Source organism: Typopeltis vanoorti, chromosome 1, assembly GCF_054136105.1.
Source record: "Typopeltis vanoorti isolate ZY-2024b chromosome 1, IOZ_Tvanoo_1.0, whole genome shotgun sequence".
In the NCBI taxonomy this organism is placed as follows: Eukaryota; Metazoa; Arthropoda; class Arachnida; order Uropygi; family Thelyphonidae; genus Typopeltis; species Typopeltis vanoorti.
Window position 1 is genome coordinate 82,685,806 of NC_143549.1, and position 14,895 is coordinate 82,700,700.

The 14,895-nt window shown below is 37.0% G+C and overlaps 1 protein-coding gene across 7 annotated transcripts in view; it reads left to right on the forward strand.

Annotated features, from left to right (window-relative positions):
* LOC150110161 (uncharacterized) overlaps positions 1 to 14,895 on the forward strand; it is a 110,468-nt gene that overhangs the window by 70,324 nt on the left and 25,249 nt on the right. Inside the window, exon 1 of one of the 7 annotated variants that reach the window (XM_090398210.1) lies at positions 13,582 to 13,745. The exons of the other annotated variants lie outside the window; for them this stretch is intronic. The gene's annotated coding sequence lies outside the window, so the exon portion shown is untranslated. Of the gene's footprint in view, positions 1 to 13,581; positions 13,746 to 14,895 lie in introns of those variants that run through there. 7 annotated transcript variants of the gene reach the window in all.

Here is a 14,895-nt window from a genome sequence, read left to right on the forward strand (position 1 = left end):
TTATTTAGAAGTTTAACATCATCCTCATAAAGCAAAGAGCTGACTTTAACATCTCCAATTTTGATATCATGTTTAATACCACATTCCTTCATAATGTGATCCATATAGATAATGAATAACAGAGGGGATAATGTACATCCTTGTCTCACACCAGATTTAACATTAAGCCATCTTCCTGTACTTCCTTCAATTCTAACCGCCGACTTACAACTCAAATAAAGACTAAGTATTGCTTGATATAATGCCCCATTGACACCATATAATTGCAGCGTATTGAATAGCTTCTCTCTTGGCACCTTGTCATATGCCTTTTCCAAATCGACAAAACTTAAATACAGATCTTTGTTATTTTTTATGTATTTCGTAATTTTCATAATTGTATCCTTTCACGTTCATATGAAATCACGTATTTCCCATATAAGTAAGGGATTACTTTGTCTCAAACTATTATTATTTATTAATACTTTACTTTTCATCTTCAATAGCTTAAAATCCATTGTGTTAATTTTTTTATCGAAATTATCATTGCGAAATACAACTAGTTTTCGATAGGCTTAGGATATAAGTTTAGAGTGCACTTCATTCATAATCATAATCGAAAACGAAATTCTTATTCCTGCATGTGTGTATGATTTTGAGTTTGTTATCTTCTCCAGGGAAATTTTTATTTTTTTTTTTTAATTTTTTCTAAAATAATTTATAATTCTTCTGTTATTGTGACTGTCATTTTTCATGATCTTTGCAAATGATTCTTTACATAATTTTGAACAAAATGTAGAAATTATGCTTTCAGTTCACTACTTATATTTCGTTTCTGTAATATCATTATTACTTAGGTGTTTCAAACTTTTACACGTATGAGGTCTCGTTTTTTATAAATCATGTTCTAAATTAGAAAACAAATTTATTTCTGATTGTCTATCTTTTTCTTACTTCACTTAGATATATTATTTTGCAGTCTATATCATCGTCTAATATCTTACTATTTAACCGTTTACGATACGTTTCTTTTTATTTCTACTTCCACTTTATTTCCATCATCCCCCTTTTAATGTTTTTTGGTCTTTCCTAGGATTTATTTGTGGTTGTATTTAGTATTGTTTTTCTATTATATCGTTCTGTTACTACTCCTTACCTTTTTTTCAATCTTATTTATGTACTAATTAATTCTCTGCTTGCATTATCCATTGGGCATTTGTATCATTTAATAAGCTCGACTTATAATGAAAAAAATGCATACTTTTTTCCCCTTCTTGGATTCTTCGTTAATTAAGACTGTCAGTTAAGTTGCAATCTTAATTTTATCTTAGTAAGGAAGAGATCAAGTAGTAGAAGAAGAAAACATAACAAAAGCCCCTTTATAAATGAACATGAATGTCCTTAAGCGATATATTAACTTTAATATATCGCTTATTAGTCTCTACAAAAAATTCTCTATATTTAACTGCCTATTTGTTGAACTGTTTCTCGACACAAATGAGGCCAGGCACAACGAGATTTCGAAATCTTATACGAATGCATAAGACTCAGTCGCATATGAAATTCTACTGTAGATGTTCACCTTCTATTGACAACAATATGTCACATTCTCGTTGTAATTTCCATCCCCTAACGTATTCATTATATACTTTCGGATATGATATTATTACGTTCTCGGATGATAATATTATATAATAATAATAATAATAATAATAATATTATTATTATTATTATTATTATTATTATGTGACACCTCCAAGGAATCCTTGGACTCATCGTGGGGGGCGCCCCACTCCGCTACACACACACACACACACACACACACACACACACACACACACACACACGCACATCTCACCGTCTCTCCCTACTGCTTAGTTCTCCCGCCACACACAACTACCATGAACGCCATCTACCGCCACCACAACAGTATTTTTTGTCTGTAAACTGCGTGTGTTCTGAAGGCCGATTTGCCTGTACGCGAAATGTAAAACCCAAGTTTCTGGGAGAAGAAAAAAAAAAAAAATTATTTTGATAATGTGTATGTATAGTAGTCATGTAAACACACACACACACACACACACACACACACACACACACACACACACACACACACACACACACACACACACTTTATCATTAGTCATTTAACCAGTCTCATACAAAGATACCAACATTTTCTTCCTTCGAAAGAAATAACCCTTCTGGAGAACACACGCCCAATAAATAGTCATAATTACTTACTGGTGAGACATAATTAACCCGATCATTTCTCGGGTGCCGAAACTTAAATTACACCTGCCTACACTACAGATTTATCACCTCAGCGACTCAGGTATTTCGTGTTGCAAAAATAGAACCGTGCTGTCAGCCACAAGTAATTGGCACATGCCATATATCGACAAAAGCACTGAATCGCCTCAGCACGCATGATGAAAAGGAACGCAAATAGAATCCATGCATATAATAGGAAGATGCCAGTTACATGGTAACTTGTTGACGTCATCTTCTTTATATCATCTTTTAACAGTATAAAATGGCACCTGGAGAGCAAACTTAACTACTTCGAACTCGACAACAAGAGTGCTAAGTGACAATTACAGTGGTGCTTAAACTGTAATAACCAGACACGCTGAAAGATGACATTTTGGAGTCCATAAAACTGGTGACATGTGATTTCGTTGGTTAGGCGAGTCTTCTGTCGATCCCTGAGAACGCCACGACTAGGGGTTCATTGTCAAAGATGTAAAACATGGTAGTAGAAGTATGATGATGTGGGAGGGAGTGTTTTTTTTTTTTTTTCATGAAATATAATTACTTCACTTTTTTTTTTTTTTTTTTTTATCGGTACTACCGTTAAAGGAGATGTGCATAATATTATTTCCGTATCGTAAAAATTTTACTATGGCTTGAATGGAGGATAACAACGTACCTCTAGTGGACTGACTAGTTTAGACTCTCGACCGAAATCTTGAGAGATGAAGACGATGGGTGTGTGTGAGAGAGAGAAAGAAAGAGAGGATTCATTCTTGGGAGGTCCATATCACTAGACACAACTCAAGACATAAAGAATGGAAGTTAATTTTCTGTGAAAATGGTCAGAAATATGTGAAATGTTTCCACACAGAGTGCATGCTGGGATACAGGATGAAGGTAGACTTACATCTGATTGAAAAAAAGGCAATTTTTCAATCGTCTGAATTTTTTTGGTGTTCCGATACTTGAGCAACAAAGTGTATGTTTACACTTGTCTTATAGTGTTACCTGTTTCGGTCTCTTCTTTTGCTAGTTGCCAAGTTGTATCCGTGGACGAAGTCACATTTCTAGAATCAAGAATTTCAACTTTTAATAATAAATGAATAAGTCAACACGGGCGCAGTCAAAAAAAAAAAAAAACATGTGACTCTCGAGCTCCTGTTTGCCAATCCCGTTATCAGATAGATTACAAGATGTTTTTCAAATTTTCCGAGGGAATAACAACGAAAAAAAAATATACGCTTAAGTTAAAGAGGTGCTATTATTTAACCTTGGTCTCGTACATGTCACTCGCTCCCCCCCCCCTCTCTTCTGCCACTTCGCTGTCGTCTCGAAATCGTCACCAAAATTACACGTTTCAAAGAATTTCTCCTGCACCAGTTCAACAATTTCCTGTACATTCCTTAGATGCATGGTGTCACTGGATGAGTCCTTCGAGTACCCTGTTCACGTGTAGGTTTCCCACGGCCCACGAGCGTTGGAGCGTCCCCTCACGGTTTTGCGTGATAAAATGGTTTCCCGCAGGCCAAGTGGCAAAGTCTAATTGCAAGTGAACTCTGCAGGAAAACGGACAGACGAATAATTTGCATGAAACGCTACCAAAAACTTGAGACTTTCTTAAGCTTAACTTTGTACCGTCATCTTTAACATCTCGAAAATACTGAAATCTCAAGAAAAGCACGCCTCCCCCTTTCTTCTCCCCTAGATATCGTTAAATCCCGCTAGATGGCGAATGAGGATGTCAAAATTCTATCGGAACTTGGAATAAAGTTCCTTTTCCTAATTAGAGTCAACAGCTAATGATTTCATAGATAAATGGAAGTCCCGAATTCAACATCAATCTTCTCTCATGTATTTTACTTATAACAACCGTAACCGGTTTGAGGGTAATAAATTCACTCTGACGTTTATTTTACAGATGCAGTGATAGAAACATTTTTTCCAAGGATCGTTTTCCTGATAGTCTATATTCAATTTTCTCAAAGGTCTGTGAATAATAATGTGCTTCTACATTTTACTCTAACTGCGTTTAACGTTTAACTCTAACCTGATACCTGTCGCAGATTAGCATCTTTGTACGAAAGGAAATTCTTTGTTTCTATTTAACAGATCATATTATTTTATTATTATGTGAAAACCTATGAAAAAGCTGCGTCTCCTTTCTGGACCAACCGTACATTCACCTGCTAAACAATATTATAAATAATATCTTGGATCACACACCTTCTGACGCCTAACAAGTAGCTTTTGACCAATGTGGACATGCAACAATTCTTGAACCTGTTAAGATTAGTTGGATTGGAGATCGACTGACCACTTGTTTATCATTCCAACGGATGAATAATATGTTGTTCATTGAATCACAGGAAATCCGTTTGACCACAAACCAGTTATCCTGCAATGATTTCATACATTCAGAGAATAACTAGCATTTAATCACATCTAAAGAGTCCAATGTAAAGCAGGACCTTGGACGATAATTAGCCAAGCAATTTGCTTAGTGTAGTGAGCAATGTAATATAGTCCGAGCCCAAACCACAGTCCATTGAGGAATGTGCAGGAGGATGTGTTGGGAGATCGTAAAAAGTAATAATGTGACTAATGTTTTCATAGGTCATGACCTTGGATCTACAGAACAACCGATAATGCCCGTTAATATCGCAGTACAAAAAAGTCTTATGGAACGAGAATGGAAGACGCAGGTGTTTTTGAGACGAGCGAGATCCGTAAATCTTAAGAAATGTTGTGAATGGGGGGACTAAAGGATATCACAACATTCTTTCGCTCTCTTAATGAAGGATCTAATGAAGTGAATAAACCTCAACCCTTCTACAGCTGTCCCTCTCCACCCCCCCACCCCCCAAAAGCCTACACGTAGCCAACGGTGTCAAACCTCAACCGTCTAATTATAGTATTATAGTTGTAGCCGGAGGTGGTGCCGGCATCGTCAGCAAAAACCATAAACATCCCATTATTTCACGGCCTGTCTGACACGATGCACGTGGACGCGGAAAGACTGGACGGAACGCTCTTGGATTGGCGCCAGGCGTTGCATACAATATCCGGGTCAGTTTCCAGGTCAATGCAACATGTTGTTCAAATGACTTCGCTCTAATCCCCCCCCCCCTACATTTTTTTTTTTTTTTAAGTTCAGGGAAGAGCGAGGTTTTTGGAGGAATTCGTTGACCAATGGCTGGCATTTAATTCTTTAAGATATCCTTTGTATATAATGAGCGGCATGTTTGCCATAAAGGGGTAATAAAGTTTACGAGGGGACTTCCTTTATGGCTGCATATTCTTCAGCAGGGTCGTGAATCATCTGACAGGAGAGCAACACATCTCTTTATTCCAGGTTCCGTGTTTTACTGCGGAGAATATGAAAGAGCACACCCACCTTGTTAAAAGTGTGTGTATATGCTTTAAAATTAGGTGTGTCGTGTGGCACACGAACTGCAAATTACACCCGCAGTCTTCGCAGAACGCCCATCTGCACCGTGTTCAGATATTTCCCGATTCGTACTAGTTTGTAGGATTTTAATGTTGATCAGTTTTGTATTTGAAAGCTAAGGTGAGCTAGCATCTGTAGCACTTCTATAGAACTCAATATTTCTTCTAGACTTAATTTTATATATTACAGAGCATGCAACTTGCAGACTTGTCCTTTTATTATGATTTCTTACTATTCGAGGGGAGCATAATGAGCGCCCACAGGCTGTCATTTGAGCAGTAGTGGATTTATAATAGCCGGGGAACGCAAGAAAAACGAAGCCCCCCTAAGGCAGTTTTAGTCCAATTAATTTTATAGCACAATTTATTTCTAAAGAAAGAACTTTAAAACTCCAGCTTGATGATTAAATGGTTTAAGTAAAAGAGTTGTTTCCCACCTAATTAGGTAAAACGATATTTGCTCTAAGAAACTTTCTAAACAAGTTTTGAAAGTGATTACGTAGTGATAGCATATGGTGCTTATATAACCTTCATCATAAATTGTTTGGCATTGCACTACGTAACAGACATGATTTCCGAAGAGTCGATATAATTCTCTTGTATTAGAGGAGCCTTTAGTCAATGCACTAATTGAAGTAACAAAATATCTTTTGTTGCATTATAAAACTTGTCTAAAATTGTTCTGTGTTTATTTTTTAAATACTGATTTCGAAATCTACCCTACCTATAACTGAGTAATCGTCAACTTGTAAAACAATCTGCGTGTTTTGTTCCCACCGTTCCTTTCACATTATATATTAAATGACACAATTCCTCGAATGAACCATGGATATCAGAGAGTATTTGCGAATTAAATTTCCAAGTGTAGCAGCAGAGATCTCAAACTTTTAAAACTAGAATATGTGGTATGAAGACAATATATTATAGTTTGATAAGTTTAACTTCAAAACAACTTTCGCATCTAACATTATCGTGTTGGAATTTAATTTACGACCTTTCCTGGTGAGACTCACAAATAAATATTATCAGTGGCGAATTCTCCATGCTTGCTATGCTTGCTGCGCAAGTTCATTAATTGAGAAAGAAGTAATATTTATTTGTTAATAAATGCATGCATTTCTAAGCATTCCATTTAGGCTTTTATTTTTGTAGACAGAAGACGTTTTAAGCTTGCGCGGCCATAATTGAGCTTTGCGTTGTGTATCGAAGGCCGATGCTTGCTCGTCTAGTGAAAGCTACCTTGGGCTTGTAGGAGCTTCCAGGTCCTCGCAGCAGCACTGGGATTTCATGCGCAATCATAGCACTTCCGCTCCCTTCACGTCGTCTTAAACGCAGTCAAAGTAGCTCTAGCCAGTGAGCTTCAGCCAGCCTTTACAAGTGTGCGTGTTGCTTGGGAAAGTTAAGTTACAACCAACTTTTTATGACGAGGTTATTGACCAGTTCATAAAGAAGAACCGTAGGGTAGAATTTATATTCAAGTAGCTAAATTGAAAAAAGACAGAATATCATTTGTAAAATAAATGTTGTATTTGTATGATTAAATGTACATAAATTTCTAAATACTGTACATAGTTTTAAATGGTAAGTAATTCATTATTCCGCTAATCAGACTTCAATCACACCTCTCACTCCCTGAATGATAACAAGAGCAAGCGTGAATTTCAAGACCAGCATTCGCCCCTGAATATTATAAACCTATTATGTAGGCCTTCATAAAAACTAATGTTGCTATACAGTTGCTATTTGTAAGGTATATTATATTTCATTAATTTTGATAATACTTAAAAGGAAGTAAATTTATTTTTTTTACGTGCAATTCCAAGCTGGCACATGTGAAATGGGCTAGAATATCTCTCTCTCTCTCTCTCTCTCTCTCTCTCTCTCTCTCTCTCTCTCTCTCTCACACACACACACACACAACAATGGGGAAGGAGTTCTTACTAGGGCTCATATTATATGGGAAAGGACGGCCAGATTTTAGAAACATAAGCAAAGAAGTCCTTCAGTGATCCTATTACAAACTTATCCAAAATATCTGAGTAGTATATGGCTAATAGCTCTTTCCCTTCCCCCTCTCGGTAAGAAGAATATTATATGTGTATGAGAGACAGAAAGCGGCAGCAAAATATTACCCAAAAAGTTTTGCTCTCCTACAAGTGCCGCTCCGGATTTAGTTTTGGGAGGCGATTACCAAGGATTGATTTATTGATATAATTTACTTCAGTCTTTCATTAATAACATTAATTTCAAATATTTAGTTTGCATTATAATTTTAACAATCATTAGAACAGTTTTCATTTCTATTAACTAATTGAAAATTTGCGGTATTCGTAATGAACTGATTTACGAAGAAATGGTAACCATCCTTATCACTTCCTCTCTAGTTGTAACTCTCCAAGATGATTATTTGGAGAATTGTTATCTTAGAGAATAACCTGGCGAGGAGAGAAGAAATATGGCAATCCCTCGATTAGTACGCCTAATGCGTTCTTTAAAACAGGCGCATTAATCGAAAACGCACTAATCGAATATAATAACCTATGGGAAAAGGTATAATTCGTTCCTCAAATTTCTTTTTTGAACCTTAATTTTTTTTTTATAAAAGAATTAAGGTATGTCTCAGGACCTAGTTAAAGGGAAACCATGAAGCTGAAAGACAATAAAACATATTCAGAATATAAATTTTATTATTCTACTTAACAAAGAACTGAGCTAACGTAGTTTTGCGGGCATTTTGTTTGTTTCTTTTTTTTTTTTTCATACATCCGACGGTATGGCCCTATTGCCTCTTCTACTCTTCTGCAAATTTTCCTGCTTCTCTCTTCATCAGGGTCAGCCTCTAAGCATTGTTGCTTAAAAACTTCGATTGTACGGAAAATATTTTCAAATTGTTTCTGTAAAATCTCATTTGGCTGACTATCAGTGGTTATATTTTCTTAATATTCTTCGGGATCTTCCCGCTGTGCATCTAAATTTAGCAGGTCGGAATCACTCAATTCTTCAGAATGAGATTTAATTAACTCTTGGACGTTATCATTGAAGGGGAGAAAGAAATGAAGGACGTACGAATTGGTTGCCAACACGCGAAATCACGTGCTTTATAGATAAAATTTCCCAACTGCTATACAAACAAAATGGTTACCACTTTAAAAACTACAATGATCATAAAAGAGAAGTTAATTTTCCAACGTGTAATAATAAACAATCATTCCAGAAAACGGATTGAATACCCTATTATCGGAATGGATTCTCCTTTTTGTGACATGCGCAGAAGTGTCGAAGGGTCTCGAATCTGTGGGCGTGTTATAGCAGACGATATAAATTTTGGCGATAAAAATTGGTGCCATTAAAAATAACTTTGTAAAATGTTTTAAATCGGTAACTAAGTTATTTCATTCTGGTGAGTAATTTTTTAAAATAGTTAGCCATTTTTATGCATTATTTTCTATACATTTTTATGTATAGATAGAAAATTTTTAAAATCTGTAATATTTATTTTTCAGATGTATATAGGCGCACTAATCAAATTTTAGAGGTGCACTAATCGAATTTGGGTATATGACGCACTAATTGAAAACGCACTAATCGGGGGCGCCACTAATAGAGGGATTACTGTACTACATCGTGGAATTCATGTGATTGGCTAGAAATGGAGACATGGATTCTTGCACATTAAAAAAACAAGCGAGACATTTTGAGAAAAAGTTATCTGTTGTTAAGTGATAAAGATTCGTCTCTTTCTTTAGCTCTTCACAAATAACAAGTCCTCACAAATAATCTTCATAATAACAGCAAGAGCTTCGCATTTCGGGTTTACTTTTACACTTCATCTTTTTAAGTTACATCGAAAGCACTTTACGGGTGATATGTAAACAACCTTCTTTTTTTTTTTAATTTGCTCTGAAGAAAATAATCTTCATAATAACAGCAAGAGCTTCGCATTTCGGGTTTACTTTTACACTTCATCTTTTTAAGTTACATCGAAAGCACTTTACGGGTGATATGTAAACAACCTTCTTTTTTTTTTTTAATTTGCTCTGAAGAGAGTAGGATGACTTTCAAAAATACATTTACATGAATTTAATTGTAGTGGGCCGGCCTGGTTGGTCGGGTAGTTAGCGTATCCGCTCTCCAGCCAAACGGTTGTAGATTCGAATACGCCTAGGGATGGATGTTTGTGATTGTCTTTCACCTTCATATATTCATTCATACAAATATATATACACTCTCCCAATATGGAGTGGGTTGCCATGGGAGAAGTAGACCCAACCCTTCCGGAATGAGAGAGGCCTTCACCCCCAGCAGTTGAGAAGAAACAAGCAGAATATCATCATCATCAACTGCAATACGAGGAAATTCTGTGGGAATGTCACTTGAAGTAATATTGAATCATTCATTATTATGACAATTTCAATCTATTATTACTGTTATTATTATTATATTATTTAAATGTTCCACACCTCTGTCACAGAATACCACGTGCCTTCTTAGCACTAATGTAATTACAGAAACTGCAATCCCTTATGTGTAGTATTAGTATAATAATAATAATAATAATAATAATAATAATAATAATAATAACTCTCCTAATTCACACATGGATTGCATGCAGTTCATCTAAATTTAAGCTTGGATGTAATCTTGACTATTTGATGTAATAATCTGAATTATGTGTGTCTGTCTGATGAAATTTTGTCCACAAAAGGAGGTCGAGGAGTGCGTAAATTGTAGGCTAGCTAATTTACTATCACAATCAAGAAATGAATTATGCTACGTTCATGATTTTATAATTAGTTATTTATATAAATTATTCAAGATATATTCATTTCTAATTACATCGCATCCCATATGATTATTCAGCGTAGCATCACTGGATCAGTTCAGGTTCGTCTTCAATGATAAATTATATATTTAGTTTAATCCTTTATCCAAGTGTAAGCAAACAAAGTTTGCACCTGAAGTATCTTCAGGACTGTGGTAAAGGTGGTGTAAGTTCTCATCACTTGCTTTAGTATCTCCCGTAATGCAAAGAATCATCTCCTTGCGGATATGTATAATGCTATGCATTAAGGGAAGGGCCACTACCCAGACCGGTTTCGACCTTTATTGAGGTGCTGTTTAAGTAAAGACCTCTCTAAAAATTAGGCAGTCCCCCAGGCCACTCTCTACGAGTGACCGAAGGACCGTCCAACTCAGTGTTGTTCCACTCAGTGACAAGCTCACCCCATTACCGAGAACTTCTCAGCTCACTCCATCACCAGACAGAGCCATAATCCAGCGGTGGCCCCACTCAGAGACAGGCAAAAACATACCTCCAAGCAGAGCCTCTCATACCTGAAGGAAAGGGACCACTTCTGCGCAAAAGCACATCAGTGGAAGCCAGACCCAGAGGTGGTGATACCAAGGTGGAAGTAATGCAGAAGTCATATTTACCTATACGAGTTGACAAAAGGTGTCACACCTTATTATTAAATTACTCTGGATTAGAGAAAGATGATGGAAGTTTTTTCACTTGGCTTTGCTACCAATTATATATTTGGTTTACTCGTTTATCCAAGTATAAGTAAACAAAGTTTGCGCCTGAAGTATCTTCAGGACTGGGGCAACTCGTGGTAAAGGTGGTATATGGGAGATACTAAGGCAAGTGATGAGAACTTATACCACCTTTACCATGGGTTGCCCCAGTCCTGAAGATACTTTAGGCGCAAACTTTGTTTGCTTACACTTGTATAAAGGATTAAACTAAATATATAATTTATAGTCTAACCAAGTGAAAAAACTTCCAACGTCTTTAGCGATCCAGTGCAGAAGATTAATTATGTATATTCTGAGGGGCTATGGTACTGAAAATGTGGAATCTGGATTGGGGTATTCAGTAGTTGGATTACGATGATGATAACGAAAGAATCAAAATTCAGTGGATGCCTGAGTAAACGAACCCGGGTAGGGGTGAGGATTATACACAAGAACTGGATTCTTCCACCAAAATAGCAACCATGCAATCAATGTTTTGTTCCCTGGATAATTTCTGACCTTTTAAGAGCTAATTGAATAATCCATTTTACTTTCCATATCAATATATTTTGATGGTTCCGCCTCTTAATAAAAAAATAAAATAAAAAACTTATCATGTCCAGTACCGTAAGTGGTCCGCAGTGAGACCTGATGATAAGAATATGAATGTCGCTAATCCATTATTCAGGAAAGGCTCTTGTTTCAGGATTCATCATTGCCTAAAGAGTTTGTAAATCTATATCGTGCATTAGTACCTTGGTGGTGGGGGCTAAAGTTTAATAATCTGGAAATCCTGCTCTAGAGACCAAACATGGAACTTTTATAAAACCACTTTAGACCTCCAACAAGCAAGGTGGTGATCTCACAATGGCGAAGAGATTCATCTAAAGATATTTAAAATCATGTCCATTGTGAAATTGGAAGAGTCCGTTGACAAGAAAGCAAAGATGCTACCTACATAGCCAACCATACCGGAGCCAATTTAGCGTCATGGTCTCTTATAGTCTCGTTGTAACTTCCATGACGAAGTTACAACGAGACTATAAGACGCATTTAATACATCCTGAATTAATTCTTAGATTGCTGATTGGAGAAGAGTTTGAAAAGAGAAAAGGTTTTTTTTTGGAAAGACTTTTAATGGAATTATATTGATCAAGTGCATATAATAAACAACTATGTTATACCTAGTTTCACCAACATAGTTGGTGAAAACTAGTTATAGGTAGCATCTTTGCTTTCTTTCATAACATAGTTGTTTATATGCACTTGATCAATATAATCCCATTATATTGACCAAGTGCAATCCAGAGCTTTTTGGTCAAGAAAATTAAACGTTTTTAAACAAGAAGTTTTTTTTTTTTTTTTTTTTTTTGAAAAGACGAGTTTAATAAAAGAAAACTGCATTTGGATTTCTCCACTTAATTTTTTCGTGACAGATTAGCGAAAATGAGTATTCGAGGAACACATAAGATTATTTGTCTTTCTAGAACTATTTTTATTTCTGGATTGTCTTCTTAGACTTTTTATCTAGTTTTCTGTTTGCTAATATTGTTTAATCTCCCTTCTCTTTCTTTCAATTAATGTTTCTCCTTCAGCCTTTTCTTCTATTAAATCCAGAACTTCGGAAGAACGCAAAAAAAAAGAGCTTAAAACTTCATTCTTTTTCTTCGAGGTACTTGAATCATGGAGGCTAATTGATTCTCACCTCCCAAACAAACCCCAGTCATTTGTCGGGGGTGGGACAAATGATTTATTTGACTCCTCGAGTAGAGACTACAGATTTCCCTGTTGCCAATTGGGATAAATCTTTAGCAAGGAACCCAAATAGGTCACATAAGTGTTATGGAAAAAAAAAAAAATGGCTGTCAAGAAAGTTGACGGCTGAATTGAACGCCAGAGGGAGGGGGGTTGGTGGAAAAGCCACTTTTCTTACAAGAAGTTATGACTGCTTCCGGCAAGATGTTATTAATTCAAAGGAACAGTTAGGGATGTCAGACAATTCAAACACCTCAGACATCCAAAACGGAAGGGGCGAGTCAGAAGACTGGCGAACCACGCCGTTGGCCTGACACTCGCGTTAATACCACCACCACCCCTCTTCCCCCTTTCTACAAACGACCTCCGGAACCCCGACTACTCCCCGAGGCCAAACTAAATGCCAGATCCTGACACAGCGCTCAGTGTGGCGCTTTACCGTCCCGCAAACACGCTGAAACGCAAGACTACGGCGCAGCAAGTGTGAGCAGCCGGCACGTAGTTGCACAGCGCGCGGAGTCCAGCAATCATCAGTCACACGCGGTCATGAGAGGTCATCGCTTGGCATGCCGCGTTGATGGCGGTAGCAGCGACTCTTTTTCTGGCCTGATGGGAAGCCGGAACTGATAATCTGTTGGTGGAACACGAGCTGCGCCAGCGTGTTGAGCGATCGGCAGTCAAAGACGCCCTGGGAGACAGGCTAAACCCCCTCTCGCGAACGTCGAGGGTTTTATCATCCGTTTTTTAAGGCTTCGTCCGTACTCAGCATGCTGGGCTGTGTAGTGTGTAAACAGGTAGGCCCCACTTTGCTTTATTTTGTGTGTGTATTTTATCTGCACGTGTCATGCTAGAGAAATATTAAGCATTTTTTCTTTCTTTTTCTTGAAAGAAACAGTGCTCTCTTTTGGCCGTAGATCACGACTCCAACGTGAGTTAGTTCTTAGATGGGTTAGTCCTAAGGCGTACCTGTTGCATGTAGTGAGCGCCCACTATGTGTGGCTGGCCTTGTTCGCAACGAGCCTTTTGTTAATTCTTCGTAATACGCCATTCTCTACCGATAAATTAGCCGATAACCTACACGAACATGGAGTGTGGCAATTAATTGATAAACACTTATTAAAGTAGCCTTGATCGCTTCCTTGCGGTTTCTTCTGCTTGTACTTAAACACGAGCTGAGATTTCTTAGAATCACCTCGGATGACGAAAGGAATGTGGTATTTATGCAAAAATTAATACTCAACAGAACTGATGGGCTGCTAAAACAGTTACATAGTCCCCCCCCCCCCCCTCGGACTCGTACCTCATCTGCATGGTGGGTTAGAAATAAACCTTCCGAAGCAATGCAATGAGCCGCGCATAATAAATGACCCTCGGTAACAAGGAAGTCGTGATGTGAATCGCACTTTAGAGAGTCTGCTAAATCAATTGCTTGTAGATGTATCTCTTTACACCTCGGCAAGGACACGATATCTCCTAGACTAAAAGAGAGGCTGAAGGACTTATCCTATTGGAAATGTAATACTTACGTAAAGTTTCCAAAAAAAAAAAAAAAAAACATCATGTGTGCTCTTACAGGAAAGTTATTACATGTCTGAAAACCTATTTAGGAATCCGTATGGTTGTCATTAGGTTGAACCAATAATGAACATATGAACGGTTACCATGGTGATTTTAAGAAAGTGATAAACTCGCCTGCTACCATGGTTATCTCCCAACGCTATAAAATTTGTTTCGTGGATGAAGCTCAGAATTTATCACGAAATAAGAACAGATAAAACTTTAAAAAGGTTTTTCATATTGTGCTGATAGCATTATTATAGAATGTTAATTTATGGAGGAATCATAAACATGAAAAGTTACTAGAATCAGAGAGGAAACGGTTTGATTAAAAGTGGCATAACAAAGATATGGATTTTAATTAGGAAATGGCGAAATAGTAAGAAA